At 44.4% G+C, this 17944-nt stretch overlaps 1 pseudogene; it reads right to left on the reverse strand.

Moving 5' to 3' along the window:
- Window positions 1–391: 391 nt before the first annotated feature.
- LOC122334805 lies at window positions 392–13978 on the reverse strand (annotated as a pseudogene).
- Between the last annotated feature and the right edge of the window lie 3966 nt (window positions 13979–17944).

Genomic DNA, 17944 nt, shown 5'->3' on the forward strand with positions numbered 1-17944 from the left:
TAAAATCTGAAGTATTAAAAGGCACATAAAATTCACTTAAAAAAAAAAAAAAAAAAAAAAAACTCCAACATTTAAAAAGTTAAATCATAAAGTATTCCCTGAATGAATAAAATAACTTAATTGTAATTAAATAGCTAACTAAACAGATATAACTGTAATCCTCAAACCAGAAGTTGAAAAACTTCCAAAATATTCATGCAAGTAGTTCACTGTATAGTATGGTCCAAAAATATTTGATTTAATTTTTAAAACCATTCTCTGTCTAATGATTTCTGTTTATAAAATGAAACAATTAAGATTCCAGGATGAGACCGTAATTATGACTGTATTCTGTACAAATTTATTGCATGCCCAGTTCTGACCTATAGTACTCAAGTACTTTCAATTAATTTCAAATGAACGCCAGCGTAAAGGGGAAAAAGCATGCAAACCAGAAAAATTAAGACACATCTGTTCTGAGGTGGCACACTTATCCACATTGTGGGCAATCAGGACCAAAAAAAAAAAAAAAGTCTGGTGTTGTTAGTGGAACCGTCCAGTGCTCTGAGGCTATGTCTGCGACCCTTTTTTAGAAGACGAGTCTGCTGATGGTATTAAAGCCCCTCCTCCGCCCCCCACCTGAGGGTCCACAGCTGCCAGGAGGCTCGTTGTCATCAGAACCATTGGGTCGGAATGAGCAAGAAGCAGAGGTTGCTTGAAGAGCTCGAGCTCTGGCATTCAGCTCCTGCTCCTGGAAGAAAAAGAAATGAATGGTTAAATCCAGGACAAATAAGAGGTAAATGAAAGTGTTTCATTTTCATTATATTTCAGCAATTTATGAAGGATCATGTGACACTGAAAACTGGAGTAATGGCTGCTGAAAATTCAGCTTCGCCATCACAGGAATAAAATATATTCTTAAACATATTAAAATGTTTAAACCTGCCATTTTAAATTGGAACAGTCTTGGAGAGGATAAAAGAAGACCGCAGACAAAGTACAATATCCCCACCTGTAGGAAGAGTTTGTTGTCTTTGGTAATGGCATCCATCAGCTCCTTCTGCAGGGGCGGCTCTCCACTCAGTCTTGAGCCATTCACAACTGGCTCAGAATTGCTTGGTTGTCCACTGACCTCTTGTTTCCTGTAGATCAGGACATAGGCTGTGTCCTTGGGGAAGCGACTGGTGACGTTCTGCAATGACTCAAAGTTTGTAAAAGTCACTCGGCTGTCATTAAACAAGAACCAGTCCGTGGACTTTTGGTCAGCGCATCCCATTACTTCCTGTGAGGACGTTGAGCTCTCCGATAGGCTGGAGCTTTCCAGGGGCTTAGAACTTGGGTGAGCTACATAACCATCGGTGCCACTCACATTCCTCCCATACGAGTAGTAATGACCGCTCTCGGAGGACATCCCAGAATGCACTACAACAGAACTCAAAACATACGGCACTGACAGCATCTCCGGATCGCCGTCATTTATCTCGCTATTTGTTCTGTTTTCCGTCATCCCGTCCTCCTTTTGAGAAGGCTTGAGCTTCTTAGCTAGATTCTCACCATTCTCGGGGGAGTCAGATGAGGAAGACTCAACTGCAGTTGAGGAGGAGGATGATGATGATGATGATGAAACGGAGACGCCGTGGTCCGTAAAGGCAGGCTCATGTGTTGAGGGATGCCCACGCTTGTCCAGGATCTTGCGACGGACGGGCAGGTGGCGCATTTGCGAAGCGCAGCAGAGTTAGAATGAGGTACTCGGGCGCCGCCACCACCCGCATGACCTTCTCGGCCCTCTGCAGTGAGGCGCAGCGCTCACAGAAGTAGCAGTTCTCGCTCTCTAAGATTTCTGGAGCTAGGAAGTAGTCGACCAGATCCGGTACAGACAGTGTGGGCTCCACCACCGGCCTCTCCATCCTGGTTCCTGCACCTTCTTTCACTGAGCCCTCAGAGGACTCGCTGCCTCCGTTCACCGCCCCTTGGCAGGGTCCCACAGAGGAGGAGCTCTTGTGCTCATCGGTGGGACCGTGGCACTTGGACATCGAGGGGCAGAAGGCAAGAGAGAGGTCTGTAAACGGCTCCTCTTTTTCTGACAGGCTGTGGCATTGCAGGCAGCGAATGGCTGTGGAGAGACGCACCACCAAACATGCGCTCTACTAGAGTACGGCCATCTCCATTGGCTGCCACAGGATCTGGATGTGATGGCATATCAGCGACCGGATGACTTACAGCATTGGGAAGAGGTTCAGCAGAAGTGGTTGCAGGTTGAGCTTTTGGGCTGGACACCTGAAGAGCTGAGAGTCTTCTCTTCTTCATGCAACCTTAATATCACATAAGAAGACAAAACAAAACAAATACATGAAATGCATTAACTCCCCCTGCTGTCATATATAAGAATTTTCCTAAGTTCCTAATTTCTTGTTTATTAACAGTTAATAAGTGTAGGATTTGGGTAGAATTAGTGATGTAGAATAAGGCATTAATATATGCTTAATTACTATTACTATTACTATTATTTTCAAGGTTGTAATACATTAAAATACTCCATTTGTAGTTGTTTTGTAATTATTATTAAAATATGATGTACATAGATGTGACCATGGTCAATTTTTTTTTTGAGACTTACATATAATTTAAAAGGTAAATAGAAAAGCTGTTGATATATGGTTTGTTTGGATAGGACAATATTTGGCTGAGACACAGCTATTTGAAAATATTTTCATGGAAAAGATCTTAAGATCCTGATGAGTTTTGGTATAAAAGAACAATTTATCATTTTGACCCATACAATGTATTATTGGTTATTGGTACTAATATACCTGTGCTACGTATGAATAGTTTTGTGGTCCAGGGTCACAAATTTTGTTTCATTGACACTCGTAGTAAAACAGAATTCAATTATACTTGACTGAAAGTCTGCTGTTTTTAATTTAATATAACCTTATTTATATTTCTATTATATAAAAAAGACCCTATGAACCCAGAAATGCATTTGTCATGTAGTCAGTCACATGTGAACTAAAGTTTATAACTTAAAAAGTAATAATTCAAATAGAAATGTAATACAATATCCCATTTAGTAATACATTTAAATATCCCATCTAACAGAAAAACTATGGTTTTCTGTCTTGCATTTTTTTCTATCAAAATAATGTCATTTTAAAAACTACAAAACCTTACATAACATCTGTTATACATCTGACCAGGCAACTTGGTTGACTAGTAATTATCAAAACCTAATATATATATATATATATATATATATATATATATATATTGTGACGAAGCGCCCCGAGGACGGATCAGCGTTGCCCTGGGAACAAACCAGGAACACCTTCACCAGCCACTCAACGAAGGATTCGCCACACCTGGAGCTCATCAGCCGCTGGGCCAGATAAGCCCGCCAGGCGACGGGCTTCAGTGAGCCACGAGACCCGGGTTGCACACTAACTTGTTGTCTTTCTCTTTATCTCCCAGAAGCCTCACCGTGACGAGCCTACCTGAGCTAATTCCCGATTGCCTCACCGTGGACTCCCTCACCACTCCGAGCACTGGAAAGCACTGAAGACAACGCCCGCTGCACTCACCGGACTCACCGCCACACTTCCCCGACGCACCGCTGCATTCCCGCACGCCGAACTCACCGCGCACCTTCTGTGTATTATCTAATAAATACACCCTCCGGGTTTCACTGCACCTGTTTCTCTTGTGCTTCTCTGCCTCGCCACAAGTGGTGGAGAATGCGCGCAGTTTTAAAGCGCAAGAGAACAGAGAAAACAAAGAGAAAAAGGAAGAACGCTGTCGCCGCTTTTATTAAAGGTCCCCACAACATCAACTTCTCTTTGTTTTTCCCCAGGAAAGCGCCGCTTCCCGGCGAAGATGGAGGAGTTCCTCCAACGCCTCTCAGAGGTTTCTATTCGCCAGCAACAGATCGTCGAGCATTTGGCCACCCGCCAGAATGAGACCGAGCAGGAGCTCGCTGCCCTCCGTGCCGCCACTCGACCACGCCCCGCCGTGCCTGATCCCCGGATGCAAGCCACACAGCTGATACCCAAGATAACCCGCCAGCGACGACCCAAATCTATCTTGAGATGTTCGAGAGCGCCGCAACCACTGAGGGATGGGACCGGCGGGATTGGGCACGCGCGCTGGCCCCGCTGCTGTCAGGAGAGCCCCAGCGCTTACTTCAGCATGCCGGCCGACCTGGCGAAGGGATATGATAACCTGAAGAAGGAAATCTTGGGCAGGGTCGGTCTGTCACCGGTCTGCGCAGCCCAAGCCTTCCAAGAGTGGGTCTTCCAGTCTCGCCAGCCGGCAAGGACCCAGGCCGCCCGAACTTACTCGGCTGGCGCAACACTGGCTCCTGGACGGGACACCAACCCCCGCCATCATTGTGGAAAGAGTGGTGATAGACCGGCTCCTGCGGGCTCTTCCCCGAAATTATCGCCAGGCGGTCGGTATGAGAAACCCCAAGAACGCTGGCGGAGTTGGTGGAGGCGGTCGAGCTGGCGGAAGCCGCCCAGCGCCGAGAGGCCGGGAGCGGGCGCCATCTTTTCCCGGAGGGTGTCCCAGGAGCGACGCGCGCGCCGGAGGGCACCCGCGACCGATGGAGAGGGCGGCGGTCCCGACCGCGAGAGATGAGCCAATGCCAACCGAAGAGGCCTCAAACCCCTAGAGCGTGGCTGGCAGGCTGCAGCCTCCACCGAGCTTCCCACGCCGCACCGAAATCCCCATCGGCCTGAATGGACAGAAGTTCAGCGCCTCCTTGACTCTGGCAGTACCATTAGCCTGGTTCAGTCCCGCCTCCTACCCCGCGCGACGGAACCACGGAAACAGCTGCCACTGACCTGCGCCCACGGGACACCAGGAAAGTTTCCACCGCCTCATCACCGTGACGACGGCCGGAGGAAGCTGGCCCCTGAGGTGGGTCTCGTGACGGATCTGCCAGTACCAATCATCCTTGGCGGACTGGCCGGGCTTCGAGGAGGCGCTACACACCGCGACACAGCCTGTCAGCCTCGAAACCCTCGCCGGAAGAGGCGAGAAGGAGAGGAAACCGCCGCCCTGCCGCTCTCCTAGCATCGGACAGCGGAAGAGATGGTGAGTCCCTCCTCCTACAACTAATGTTTTCTTTGATGTGTTCCAACAGGTAGTCGGAGGGGGCCTGCTCGGGCCGGGCTCAGCGGGAGGATGACCGGCTCAAGAATTGCTGGAACCAGGTACATTTCATGGATGGAGAGGAGACGCGGCCCGGCCCCCATCCTCTTCCCCACTTTATTGTGGAGAACGGCCTGCTCTATTGTGTCGCCCGGCGGAGGGGGGAGGAGAAACGGCTCCTGGTGGTGCCCCGAGGGAAAGTGGACACCATTTTGGAGCTCGCCCACGCCCACCCGCTGGCCGGACACCTCGGGGCCGCCAACACTATCAAGAGGATCCGGGACCGTTTCCACTGGCCGGGGCTCGACGGAGACGTGAAACTTTTCTGCCAGGCCTGCCCAGAGTGCCAGAAGACCTCGCCCCGGCCACCTCCCCCTAGTCCACTTATCCCGCTGCCCATAATCGAGGTGCCCTTCGAGCGCATCGGGATGGATCTGGTGGGCCCGCTGCCGAGGTCTGCCCGCGGCCACGAACACATCCTGGTGATCGTGGACTACGCCACCCGGTACCCCGAAGCCATCCCACTCCGCAAAGCCACCGCCAAGGCGATCGCCCAGGAGCTCTTCACCCTGTCCACCAGAGTGGGGATACCCGGGGAGATACTGACCGACCAAGGCACCCCGTTCATGTCCCGGGTGATGGCCGACCTCTGCCGGTTGCTACGGATCCAGCAGCTGGCGCACTCTCAGTGTACCACCCCAGACGGACGGACTTGTGGAGCGCGGTTCAACCAGACACTGAAGCAAATGTTGAGAAGGGTTGTCTCCGAGGACAAACGCGACTGGGACCAGATGCTCCCCTACGTCCTCTTCGGGGTGCGTGAGGTGCCCCAGGCCTCCACCGCTTTACCCCATTCGAAAGGTTGTTCGGTCGACAGCCGCGAGGCCTGCTGGACGTGGCAAAAGAGGCCTGGGGAGCAGCAGCAGCAGCCGGATGCCCAGAGGTCGGTCGTGGAACATGTTCAAGCCATGCGGACCGGATTGAACGGGTGATGCCCTCGTGCGGGAGCACATGACGCAGGCCCAGCAGCAACAACAACGGCACTATAACCGCCCTGCACAACCCGGGAATTCCAGGTCGGCGACCGGTCATGGTACTGGTCCCCACCAATGCATGCAAATTCCTGGCCACCTGGCAGGGCCCATATACCGCCCTGGAAAAGATCGCCCGGTTATCTACCGAGTCCGCCAACCAGACCGCCGACGTGCGAACAAATATACCACATTAACTTGTTGAAGAAGTGGGTGGGGACTAGGGAACACCTATCCGCACTCACCGCTCAGGAGGGCCCGGTCGCCGACACCAATGCCCTGCTCGCTCCCGCACAGAAGACGGAACTCCAACATCTGGTCGGCCGTTCTCGGATGTGTTCTCGCCCACGCCGGGCAGACTAACCTCCTCCAGCACGAGATCCGGACCCCTCCCGGCGCCATCGTCCGCAGCGGCCCTACCGATCCCTGAGGCTCGCCGGCGAGCTATTGAGGAGGAGGTAAATCAGATGCTGAAGTTGGGGGTGATTGAACCATCGACGAGCCCGTGGTCCAGCCCCATCGCCCTGGTTCCAAAACCTGACGGCACCTCCGCTTCTGCAATGACTACCGCGACTCAACCAGGTCTCCGAGTTTGACGGATATCCCATGCCCGTGTAGACGAACTGCTGGAACGCCTTGGAAGGGCCCGGTATATCTCCACCCTCGATCTCACCAAAGGATACTGGCAGGTCCCGCTGTCAGAGGAAGCCAAGCCAAAACGGCTTTCTCCACCCCGCGGCCACTGGCAATACCGGTCCTTCCCTTCGGTCTGGCACGGGCACCAGCCACCTTCCAGCGACTAATGGACGCCTTACTACGACCCCACCAACAGCACGCCGCAGCCTATCTTGGACGACCTTGTGATCCACTCGGAGACCTGGGAGGACCATCTGGAGCGCCTGCGGAGGGTGCTTCGCGATCTTCGACGGGCTGGACTCACCGCCAACCCCAAGAAATGTCACCTGGCGCTCTTGAGCGAAGTACCTGGGTTACCGAGTTGGGAGAGGACTGATCCGGCCACAGGAGAGCAAAATCGCCATGTCCAGGAGACCCCGAGGCCCACCAACAAAACCCAGGCACGCGCCTTTCTTGGGGTTGGCAGGGTATTACCGTTGTTTCATCCCCGACTTCTCCTCCATAGCCGCCTCTCTGACAGACCTGACCAGGAAGGGGGCAGCCTGAACGGGTTCTGTGGAACCCTGACGCAGAGGAGGCGTTCCGGAGGATTAAGGCCGCACTCACCTCGGACCCTGTCCTGAGAGCCCCGGACTTCGGCTGCCCTTCCTGCTACAGACGGATGCTTCTGATGTGGGTCTGGGAGCCGTGCACTGTCCCAGATCCAGGAGGGTGAGGAGCATCCGGTCCTATATATCAGTAGGGAAGCTGACCCCGCCGAGAAGAACTACGCCATGGTAGAGAAGGAGGCCCTAGCCGTCAAGTGGGCAGTCCTGGAACTGCGGTACTTACCTCCTGGGCCGGGCGGTTCACCCTACTTACCGACCACGCACCCCTACAGTGGATGGCCAGGGCTAAGGACACGAACGCCAGGGTGACCCGCTGGTTCCTCGCGCTCCAGGACTTCCACTTTGACGCAACACCGCGCTGGGACAGCCAACGCCAACGCCGACGGCCTATCACGGATGTGGTCGGCTTTTGCAGGTCTGTCAGGGTCACTCCCCACCCACCCCAAATTTCCCGTTACTACGCTCTGCTTTATCCACCAGGACCAGGACAGCGCTTGGGGAGGAGTGGCGAAGCCCCGAGGACGGATCAGCGTTGCCCTGGGAACAAACCAGGAACACCTTCACCAGCCACTCAACGAAGGATTCGCCACACCTGAGCTCATCAGCCGCGGGCCAGATAAGCCCGGCCAGGCGACGGCTTCAGTGAGCCACGAGACTCGGGTTGCACACTAACTTGTTGTCTTTCTCTTTATCTCCCAGAAGCCTCACCGTGACGCAGCCTACCTGAGCTAATTCCCGATTGCCTCACCGTGGACTCCCTCACCACTCCGAGCACTGGAAAGCACTGAAGACAACGCTCCGCTGCACTCACCGGACTCACCGCTACACTTCCCCGGACGCACCGCTGCATTCCCCGCACGCCCCGAACTCACCGCGCACCTTCTGTGTATTATCTAATAAATACACCCTCCGGGGTTTCACTGCACCTGTTTCTCTTGTGCTTCCTCTGCCTACATACAATATATATATATATATATATATATATATATATATATATATATATATATATATATATATAGTTTCTAATTTCAAACTGTAAGAATGCGTTACTGTAAATTGCCCTAATAACATTTCAAAATAGGTCTGGCATTAAACATTTACAGGAAAACTGTAAAGCAACTCTTAAACAAACATCTTTCTTATAGTTACAGGAAAGGATGCCGTTTTTAAGTTTACCTGTCCAGCAGAAATCGTAAATACTCTGAGCAGTCTTGCTGGGATCCAGCTGTAAACCACGGCGGCCGAGAACCGTCCAGAAAACTCCTTGGAGAATACGCTGCTCTCTGGTGGGCAAATAACATGATTAATAATCATAACACTTTCATTTAGCAAACCTACTCTGCAACGTTTCAGAGGGCAGACAGGAAACTGCACAGAAGATAAACACACCTGTGTGTGGGCCAAAAAGGCAAAAAGGAGCTGGAGCTTCTTCATGAGGGTGCTGCTGCCATTCAAATGCAGAGACATGACTTGCCGTCCTGAAACTTTTAAAGAGAGACTGTTAGAGCTGTCTAATATCTTGCAGTTGAAAAAGCATCATAAATATTTGAGCACCTGGGTATCATTTTATGATGTTTTACATTCTTTGCTCCTATGCAAACATAAAAACGTAAAGCTATCTGCATATGGAGAATGCTGGATTAATTACGATAAAACAATTGAGAAAGAGATCGGGTAATTTGCAGCAGATTTAGAACTTACTCGGTAGCCATAAATAAAATTTGGATGATGCTGTTCATATAGCATGTGTTGCCCAGATTCACAAGTCCCGTCTTCCCCGTTTCTGATTTTCCTGTGAACTTAAGCAGGCCTGAGGCAAAAGAATTTGACTGAGAGGTCCAGGCACTTTGGTTCAGAACAAATTTGATCTTCTCCTCTCATAGGTTTAGGTAGCTCCTACAAACAGAACCGGAGGTGAATATAAAACGGACAAAGCATTACTTTTGATTACATTTATAATGTTACAAAAAAGTGCTGTGCTTTTAAACTTTAAAAAGATTCAAAACACAACTTCAGCATCAATTAATTCAATTATTATGAAAAACATTAACCTTACTGAGCATCTGTATGATCTGTATGACCCTAAACATCTATAAATACGTTATTATAAACAAGGACAAAATGATAAATAGATTCAGCAATGATACACAAAACACGTTGACTAGTTTACGTTCTTAAGTTAGCTCACAAGAGATAAAACCAGAGACTCTTACTTTAATGGATTCAAGGATGCTGTCGTAGAGGTCTGGGAAGCCAGAATACTGATACATCATGCAGTGGGTGAGTTCTGCGTACTGCAGCAGGAAGGTTTTGCTGTTGGGAAGACCATCGTTCTTCAAAGACTTCACAAACGGAACTATATGAGGAACCACCTGGTACAAATGACAAGATAGGATATATATAATTCACACTGCATGATAACAAAGCAGATATTGACGTGATAAATCAGATGCTAAAAGCTCATTAACCTTTCTAACTCATTTGAATATGAAAAGAAAATGAAAAAGAAAGTGGAGTAATGTTCATAATGGCCTTACTAAGTGAAAGGCTTCGGGAGAATGCTGGAAACTAAGCAGCATGTGTGAAAGAACCACCAGCGCTCCCTGTCTCACAATGGGATACCAGAGACGATTGAAGACCTGCAAACAGACAAACAAAAACACATTCATACACATAAATATACAGAAAGGCCTCTGCCAGGCAGGTCACAATAACCAGTTTCTAGGTATAGAAGAAAAAGAATAGCTAATGATCTCAAATAAGCAACTAAATTCTGAACTCTTGTGCTGTTGTTGCTTGTAATGCTCTAAATATGTAACTTTTAAGAGTTGTTTTTATTACACATAATACACACACACACACACACACACACACACACAAACCTGTTCAATTTTGAGCAGTGTGACATCTATGAGGATGGTGAACTTTTGAACAGCGGCAAGTCCCTTTAATAAAGCAATGACCCAGGTGTCCACGTGATTGGCTAGAGGCCAGGACAACCAGTCAATCATCCTGAAAAAGATAGAGAGAGAAAACAGGGTCAGGGCAGGCAACATATAAAAAGCCTTACATAAGAGTAACGGATGCATAAAAAAAAAAAAAACTGGCAACATATTGACCTCAATATTCAGTCTTAGAAAAAACAACAAGAAAACAAACACCACTCATTTAAAATCTGTTGAACCATGATGAACACTACACTCTTTCTAAATGGCTCGCATAAATGCAATTACCACATACTTGAAGCACACAAGAAGTAGAGAAAACAACGTGATGGCAGTCGAATCAAGGGCTTAGTCTTTTAAACAGACACAAAAGCACTATTCATTAGCTTTGCACAGAGCGCACGCACACACACACACACACACACACACACAGTCTGACCTGCAGAGTGCTTGTGTCATACTGGCATCTTTAACATTCTGGTCAGTGGTGAGGCTTTTGATGAGGACCGTGATCATCTGCAGAGGATGTGCTGGACCAGGCTTGCTAGAGCAATGGAGGGTTCAAATGAAGGGTCTGAAATCAAAACAAACACATTGTGGAATGATCATTAGGAAACGTTATATTAAGATTTCATTTTTTCCATGTGCACATATACCATACTTAAGATTTGTAAATGGTTCATTTCATACATTATAAAACTGCTGGGTTAAATGCAAGCCAGCGCCGAGTAAAATATGGACAATCCCAGCGATTGGGTTGTTTTCTCCCAAATGATGGGTTGAATGTAACACTGGGTCAAAACAAACCGATTGCTGGGTTTGTACATATTTTAACCCAATGCTGGTTTGTATTTAACTCTTTTTTTTAGAGTGTACATTTATTTATTGGTTTACTGATTTCTCTTGAAAGTCCTTTTATGTTCTTACGTTTTTGCATCAATTTAAAACAACCGTTCAGACCATTATAACTGAACGGCAGTTGTGTTGCTGCTTTTAAGTCGTTGTTTCAAAACAAATGTTAACAGACTGTGACATATTTCAAATACAAATCTCCCAAAAATTGTGCAAAAATAGTAAATGACAACTTGCCAATTCTCACTGCTTTATATAGACTAATCGGGACGATAAAAAACAAGAAAAATAGACATTCATTATTATTTTTGTTGTTATTATGTTTCTAGAGGTTCCTTAGTACATTCAAAATACATGCGCATGTGCAGCAGGCAGTGCATAATATTAATAATTATTACAATATTAAATATTGGATATTAAAATACAATATTAAAATGCATGTTTAAAGCATAATTTATTTTAATATTTGAAAAAGTTTATTATTGTAATATGAACACATATAGCAATAATACAATATTTTAAAAATATTTATTTGAAGCAACCCCACAGATCTTAACAAAATTTCCATTAATGGTTCTCTGCTGATGGTTAATGGTCACATGACATGAAAGGTAAGCAAATCAAACATTTAATCAAATTTAATCAATTATTATTTGTTTTGTTTTTATTTACATGTTTCTCTTACATTTAAATTTGTAGCAAAAAAACTGTTTGGGGAATTATTTGCTGACCCTCATGTCTATTAGGTCTACTATGGGCATTTTTTAAATAATATTTTTTAGCGTTTATAGCCTTTTTTTATTTTTATTGAATTTTTTTTTAACTGAAAACATGATTCCAAGAGGAAGCACAGCTTACTGACCCGTGGATGAGATGATGGCAAACACCTCCTGCAGTGACGGCAGCAGCGTGGCCGGCTCGGCTTTCCAGATGCCCTGCAGCAGCACACTCACCCTGGTCACCTGGGTCACGTACTCCCTCAACTCCCGCTCTTCAGTGGCGGGACAGTGGAAATACGCGAAGGTGCGCACAAGCTGCTGGCAAAAGAGAACTCCTGCCTTCTCTCGAGGGACACACTGAGGGAAGTCCGTCAGTATGGTGGCCAGCTTGGCACAAGTTGCCGGTTCCGGCCGTTCACAGATGATGCGTAGGACCTCCGTCTGTAGCAGCGGTGCCAACTCCAACACAGCCGGGCAGCTGATGAGCAGTCGGAGGGAACTGTGAAGAAAGTCCAAGACGGCAGGGTCTCTGCGGTCTAGAGCGCCGTAGCCCTGCTGCAGGAGACCGAGCACGTATTCCTTGCTGAAGAAGCAGGCAAACTCATCGCGATGGTAGCGCGTACGCTTCTTGAACTTGGAAGCCAACCTGTCTCTGAAAAGCGTCCTCGCCCTGGAGAATAAGGCGGGTGGTGAGATGGTACAAGGCCTGGCACTGCTCTCGGTCACTTCCTTTTCTGCAGCCTCAATCACTTTTTTTCACGATTGCCCGTTTACAGTCAAGGGATGAGAGGAGCTGACCAGCGCTTCCAAAATCTTATCCATGGCTGGACTGTATCGCACCACAGGAAAGGTGAAGTAAGCCAGCTATAACTGTAGATGAGAGGATAACATTATTTCTGTGCAATTTCAAAGTATTTGTCATATCTGGCCAAACATTAAGTAGCTTTTCACAACAAATAAATAAATAAAAGGGGCAAAATGTGATGGCGAGATTTGATTGTGAAATCTGATTGCAATTTCTGAGAGAAGATATTTTCTACACACACACACACACACACACACACACACACACATACACATATATATATATATATATATATATATATATATATATATGATGCTTTATCTTTCAGCTTACTGTATATGTTTCTGAAATAATACATTACAGAAACTTTATTCCATTACACAGTTATGTTTAATATATATATATATATATATATATATATTTTTTTTTGAAAAAATATTTTACCCAATTTCTCCTATTGTCATCCCTTTGAAGAAATAATTACAAATAAAAAGTCATTCTCCAAATTTCTTTATCAAAAAATAATAAATAGTGCTGTCAAACAATTAATTAAATCGCATCCTTAAAATAAAATACATAAAACTACATGTGCATGTATTACTATATATAATTCATAAATACACAACAAGAAATATGCAATAAACAAAACCTTTTATTTTTGCACGTGATTAATCACAATTAATCGTTTCACTGCACGTATATATATATATATATATATATATATATATATATATATATATATATATATATATATAACTGAACTCTAACAAATGTGTATTTAAGGTACTAGAGAGATTGTGGAACTTGATAACATCAGTGTTTTCTTTAAAGCTGTCATTAAAACAAAGCTACCTGCTAACTGTTCTGCTAGCTAGCTTGGCTAACACAAAGAAGTGAACCAACCATTTAGTAGGACGACTCAATAAAACACGAAGCAGAAGAAAATCGCGCACACTCTTTACATGTTAAATATGTGTTTCGTTCCCGTTGTTATAGACATTAGTTAATTAGCAAGATTCAGGAATCGAAACAAAGCAGATGCACACAAATGCCACAGCACTGACTTAGCAAAAACAAGAATTACTCGCCTGTCCTTTCTCAAGATGTCAGCAACGATCGACACTCACCAAATTACGTCATATCCGAAAATGTCTTGGTACAGAACTGGAAATAAATTACATCAAAAAGCTAAATACATATTTTTAGGAGATTAATGTTGTGAGCTGCTTGGTAAACTGCGACCTCTTTCAATCAGCTGTTGAAACACACACGTCATCAGAATGCGCGAGAAGGACGTCAGGACCCCCTCTCGTGCGTCGCGTGCCACACTTTTGTTCATTCTTGGAATAATTCAGCTTTAATAATAACTCTTAATTCACTTTATCTGGTTGGTGTAACCTACTGCTGTTGTCTCGTTAAGTGTTGTTTTTCATTATTCTAAATACTCTTATGTTGAGTAGGCTTTGTGGCAACCGTTAATTACAATAATAAATTCATTAAATAATAATATTAATAACAGATCATTGAAATTATACTATACAATAATCACGCAAACAATAATCAACCATATAGGCTAAATAAATTAAACAAAATGAAAGCTATACATTTAATAAGACAAGTAACAGATGTCTAGCTATCTTATGTGTCTTGTTTATTAATTCCCATAAAATAATCTGTGCTTTATACAGTTTTGCTTGACCGTTGATGAAGTATGTTCTGAAGGTATGCAAAAAACTATGACGCATTAAATAGATTTTCCACAATAGGCTTTCTTAAAATCTTTTTACTTTTGTTTTCTCGTTCAGCATGAACAGTTATTGAAACTAAGAAGTAAAGATGAACGTTTGAACTTCTGCAACTTTGTTTCACGGCACAACATAATGCTTGTGTTTGGCTCTGCATCCCTTCCAGAGTCATCCATTATTTAATTTACATAGGCTAATGTTTCCAGCTTTTTAATATGCAAAATCATGCATTAATTCCTCAGCCTTTTTCTTTCTTTCTTTTTCTTTCTTTCTTCCCTCCTGGACTCAAAAAACTTCAATTTCTTTGCGAATTTATCTTTTGGTCATAAACTTTTTTTTGACAGTATTTTTTACAGACAGTAAATATAATGACCAATTTGAAGCATAGCTTTACCTTTATTCAAAGCAATTCACATAACACATATATCCTTTCGGCCAGTCGTGTTTTTTTTTATTTTTTTTATGGCTCTTCCCTTTCAAGGTTCAGCGTTTCGGTAACCGCCCGATACTTAGATCCTTACCCGACTCTGCTCTTCCACTCCACTTTCCTGTCGGTTCGTTTTACTAACCAAAGGAAATTCAACATATTGAACTTATTGCAAATTATTCCCATGAACATTCATATGTAAAGAATTCCGCTGATCTTTTTTGGTATATCACATAAATTTAACGCACAAAGAATACAAATTGTCATTGAAGTAGGTTTAATGCAGGTTAATGTCTTTGCGTGCAGACGGGTATGGTGAAAATGCAAATGTGTGCTATTTGATTGATTTTATTCAAGTTAGACAGGCAAACAGCGCAAAGAAATCGGATATTTCAAAATAAAAACAAAAGAACAAATGTCTTCCTAAGAGCTTGCAAAAGAAATACAAAATAATCACAGATAATAATCAGGACATACTGATTTACTTTTAATCACTGATTTTACGTGATTCCTCTAATGTAACCAAATTACAAAAGCTCTCTGGTCAAAGCCACATCCACTCTGACTGGCAGTGACTGTGAACAATGCACAAAGTCCATAACCAAATATCATACTCCACATAATTTTGAATGAATGTATGTCCAATTATTGCTCTCTAACTTAACCAATACAGTGGATTTTTACTGATGCACCTGTGTTCAGGTCAGTCATGGCCTATTTAAGGTAATCCTAACCCCAAACAACGCATTGTTTTACATTGTAAACAGCGATAAGATTAATGTAAAACATTGATTACTATGACTCAGAAAATCAAATGACTGCATTTGCATTGTTCCATTCATTTAGCCCTTCAGAATCCCTGTTCAAAACATTATGTACAGACGTGGACAAAATTGTTGGTACCCTTTAGTCAATGAAAGAAAAAGTCACAGTGGTCACAGAAATAACTGTTATCTGACAAAAGTAATAATAAATAAAAATTCTATAAATGTTAACCAATGAAAGTCAGACATTGTTTTTCAACCATGCTTCAACAGAATTATTTAAAAAAATAAACTCACGAAACAGGCATGGACAAAAATGATGGTACCCTAGAAAACACTGAAAATAATGTGACCAAAGGGACATGTTAATTCAAGGTGTGTCCACTAATTAGCATCACAGGTGTCTACAACCTTGTAATCAGCCATTGGGCCTATATATATGGCTCAGGTAATCACTGTGTTGTTTGGTGATATGGTGTGTACCACACTCGACATGGACCAGAGGAAGCAAAGGAAAGAGTTGTCTCAAGAGATCAGAAAGAAAATTATAGACAAGCATGTTAAAGGTAAAGGCTATAAGACCATCTCCAAGCAACTAGATGTTCCTGTGACTACAGTTGCACATATTATTCAGAAGTTTAAGATCCATGGGACTGTAGCCAACCTCCTGGACGTGGCGCAGGAGGAAAATTGATGACAAATCTAAGAGACGGATAATCCGAATGGTAACAAAAGAGCCTAGAAAGACTTCTAAAGAGATTCAAGGTGAACTTCATGCTCAAGGAACATCAGTGTCAGATCGCACCATCCGTCGTTGTTTGAGCCAAAGTGGACTACATGGGAGACGACCAAGGAGGACACCATTGTTGAAAACGAATCATAAAAAGCAAGACTGGAATATGCCAAACTACATGTTGACAAGCCACAAAGCTTCTGGGAGAATGTCCTGTGGACAGATGAGACAAAAATCAGAAGTTTTTGCCAAGGCACATCAGCTGTATGTTCACAGACGAAAAAATGAAGCATATCAAGAAAAGAACACTGTCCCTACTGTGAAACATGGAGGAGGCTCTGTTATGTTCTGGGGCTGCTTTGCTGCGTCTGGCACAGGGTGTCTTGAATCTGTGCAGGGTACAATGAAATCTCAAGACTATCAAGGAATTCTAGAGAGAAATGTACTAGCCAGTGTCAGAAAGCTTGGTCTCAGTCGCAGGTCATGGGTCTTGCAACAGGACAATGACCCAAAACACACCGCTAAAAACACCCAAGAATGGCTAAGAGGAAAAAAATTGGACTATTGTAAAGTGGCCTTCTATGAGCTCTGACCTCAATCCTATTGAGCATCTTTGGAAGGAGCTGAAACATGCAGTCTGGAAAAGGCACCCTTCAAACCGGACACAACTGGAGCAGTTTGCTCATGAGGAGTGGGCCAAAATACCTGCTGAGAGGTGCAGAAGTCTCATTGACAGTTACAGGAAGCGTTTGATTGCAGTGATTGCCTCAAAGGTTGCACAACAAAATATTAAGTTAGGGGTACCATCATTTTTGTCAGGTCTGTTTCATGAGTTTATTTTTTTAATAATTCTGTTGAAGCATGGTTGAAAAACAATGTCTGACTTTCATTGGTTAACATTTATAGAATTTTATTTATTATTACTTTTGTCAGATTAAAGTTATTTCTGTGACCATTGTGAGTTTTCTTTCATTGACCAAAGGGTACCAACAATTTTGTCCACGTCTGTATATGCAAAAACAAATAAAGTGTCGTCTGAAATTCTCTTCTGATGTGATTTTACAATTTATATGTACAATATATATGATGTGTAGTACAGTATTTCAGAGACTACTGGGAAAAAAACAGCAAGTGGCAGTTCTTTGGCTGAAAAAGCCTTGCTGATAAAAGCAGTAAGAGGATAATGGCCATAGTTCAAGTTAAATGAAAGGCAGAACCCAAAAGCCACAGACAGGGATGCAAAAACGTACAGCTCATCACATCAAACTCGTTCGAACTTGACTCTCATCGTGGATGTGCAGCCCACAGATTTGCAGCGTCTTTCTTGTATCTTTCATCTATCTTTCCTGGTTTCCAAAATCTTGTCGAATCGATGGCGCAAACTTTTAAGGCAGTTCTGAAGGCAAGCACGGTACTTAGCGAGGTAAGTTTTCATGTCCTTCAAATAAACAAATCTACTACACACTGTCGTATCTGCACTGCGTCGATGATGCTTTTGCATGTTGCAGGTCAGAGCCCCAGGAAGGCAATAAACTGTTCGGTGCTCAACCAT

Source organism: Puntigrus tetrazona, unplaced genomic scaffold (assembly GCF_018831695.1).
Source record: "Puntigrus tetrazona isolate hp1 unplaced genomic scaffold, ASM1883169v1 S000000647, whole genome shotgun sequence".
In the NCBI taxonomy this organism is placed as follows: domain Eukaryota; kingdom Metazoa; phylum Chordata; class Actinopteri; order Cypriniformes; family Cyprinidae; genus Puntigrus; species Puntigrus tetrazona.